Genomic DNA, 2930 nt, shown 5'->3' with positions numbered 1-2930 from the left:
TAATGGGATCTCTCTTCCCAGGTAAAAATTGTGAAGACCTCCACAACCCCCCACGCTCTCTCCCCAAGCCCCAGGATTCAAAACCGTCTCCCAACTCCAGCCATGCTGTGCTCCCTACCTGCCGCTGCCTTGGTTCTGTCCTTCCTCATCACACCCTGGACAAAGGAAACAGCCTCCTGTATGTTGCTGCCTGGTACATAGTAGGAACTCATGTCCTCAGAAACTCTGGATTTTACTAGAAAACAGAGCCTGGTGTTTAAACAGAGTAAGGGTTATCAACAACATGCAGGAGACAGTCTCTGGAACTTTGTAGACTTTAGTTGTCTACATTTCTAAAACGTGAGAATACTACTAGGAGAAAGAAAAAGATAAGGTGTTTTTTCCCCCAATTTCAGTTCTGCTCAGATTTCATCAATCAGATCATCCAGATCCAGAATAACCTGAAGTTATTTCATTCAGAGACAATAGAAATCAGGGCCGTTAAGTATATGGAGAGCAATTACATTCTGAAGAGATTCTTCTGAATAGCACAATCATGCAGCTATTTGAAGAGAACAGAAGATTGAGATTGCTTAGGTAGGAAAAAGATCTTAGGTTTGCAATAAAGGACTAAATAAAAAGGCTGAAGAAACCGTGTGACCCCAGCTCTGGTGCGGTCCCAGAGTACGAAGCCTGGACAGTTGGAGGACCAGCAGTGGTAACTAGAAAGGGGTAGTGTTTGGATAGATGCCTGAGGTTACTCTCCAAATAACTCCCACCCCACTCCACTTCTCATTCCCCAAAAAGTTCTTCTTAAGGGAGGAGTCCCAGCATATTCCCTTTACACTGTGGCTAAAGACGTGTTTATTGTTACATATCATATCACCATAAAACATTTCCTATTTCTCAAGGTCTTTTTTGATTAAAGAAGCAAAATCATACCAGCTCACCCCCACCCCATCTTTTACTCTCCACTAAGAAGGAAAGCAAGACTCCCAAGTAAGGTGGGAAGCAACCAACAAAATGTGATTTAGGACCAATGGGATGGTAATACACAGGAGAATGACATTGTAGGTGAGAGCTGGCGGTAGCGTGCAGACGTATATGGGGTAAGAGAGGCCTTGGAACCTCCGCCCCTGTTAACTCCTCATAAAAGGTTATACCCAGAGCACTTCACCAAGCTTCTGCTCCATGAGCATAAATAGCCACGTTCTGTACCATGTGACCCCACCTGGGTCACAGATGATTAAACCGGAGGCGAACACCCAACCCAAGGGTAGACAATTTAGAATTAGCCAATAGCCTATGAGATAAGATGGTGAGAAATATCTGCCCAAAGGCATCAAATTTTCTTTCTTGTGAATGTAAAATGGAGATATAAGGAGATTCTCAGGAATATGAAGTGGACATATAGGGAGAGAGTCTGTCTTTGGTAGTAAGAGAGGAAGAAAAAAACAGAGAAAAGGCAGGCAGGATTAGAAAGAACATTGAAAGGTCAAGAGAAAGGAGAAATTATGAAACTAGAGTAAGCAGGAACTGCGAGAAGGCAGCCGTGAAAATACATGCTAAGCAGAGAAGGAGGGAGTTGTTTAGAGAGTGTTAGAGATAAGGGCAGAAAGGACAGTGCCCCACTGATGGCTAGACACTTGAAGATCAACAAACCCCAGCTTTCAGGAGAGGGGGGATGACTGGAGAGGGGACAGGCAGCAAGGCGATGGTGTCTAGGACGGTGGATGCTCAGTGTCCTCTGTGCACCATAGCTCATCCTGCTCTCTGATGCCCTGCTGTCCTGTGGGTCTTATCTTCTCTGGAGGTTATGTGGCTTTCCCCCGATTCCCAGGAGGCCCAGCAACAGGCTTGAGATTCCTGTTTACCTTGTTTCCATGTGCAGTTGTCCCCCCTTATCTGAGGTTTCACTTTCCATGGTTTCAGTGGTCCAAGAATATTAAGATATTTTGAGAGAGAGACCATACGCACATCACTTTTATTACAGTATATTGTTATAATTGTTTTATTTTATTATTATTGTTGTTAATCTCTTATTGTGCCTAATTTGTAAATTAAACTTTATCGTAGGTATGTATATAGGAAAAACAAACATAGTATATACAGGGTTAGGTGCTATCTGAGGTTTCAGGCATCCACAAGGGGTCTTAGAATGTATCCCCTGCAGATAAGGACTGCTGTATATGCTAACAATACCCCCCCTCCACACACACACACTTAGATTGTTTTTGTGTGGCTATAATAGAATACCTGAGACTGGGTACGTGATAAAGAAAAGAGGTTTATGTGGCTCACAGTTCTGAAGCAGCTGCATCTGGCGTGGGCCTCAGGCTGCTTCCATTTATGGTAGAAGGTGGCAGGTGCAAGGAGATCACAGGGAAGCGTGGGCCTCAGGCTGCTTCCATTTATGGTAGAAGGTGGCAGGTGCAAGGAGATCACAGGGCGAGAGACTAAGCCAAAAAAAGAGGAAGGGAGGTGTCAGGCTCCTTTTATTTTCATTTTTTGGCAGCTGGCTGGTATGGGAATCTGAACTCTTTTCCTTGGTATTATAACACTGCACTGTAACCAAGTGAGCAACTGGCTAGCCCAGGCTCCTTTTAGCAACCAGCTCTCTCTCAGGAACCAGTAACAAGAACTCAATACCCCACTCCCCAGGGAGGGCATTAATCTCTTCATGAGGGATCTGTCCCCATGACCCAAACACTTGCCACATTGGGGATCAGATTCCAACATGAGCTTTGTGGGGACAAACATACGCAAACTACATCACCCCTTTACTTAAGTAACACAGGTCAGTGTCTTCCTTGCTCCCAAGGAGTAGGATGTGTGTGTGTGTGTGTGTGTGTGTGTGTAATTGTACAGTGTGGATGTATGTTTGCACAGCATGTTATGTGCTGGGAAGAGGAGGTGAGAGGCCAAAAGATGTAGAGGACAGCATAGCAGTG

Source organism: Galeopterus variegatus, unplaced genomic scaffold (genome assembly GCF_000696425.1).
Source record: "Galeopterus variegatus unplaced genomic scaffold, G_variegatus-3.0.2 Scaffold8066, whole genome shotgun sequence".
In the NCBI taxonomy this organism is placed as follows: domain Eukaryota; kingdom Metazoa; phylum Chordata; class Mammalia; order Dermoptera; family Cynocephalidae; genus Galeopterus; species Galeopterus variegatus.
Note: the sequence above shows the minus strand (reverse complement) of the source record.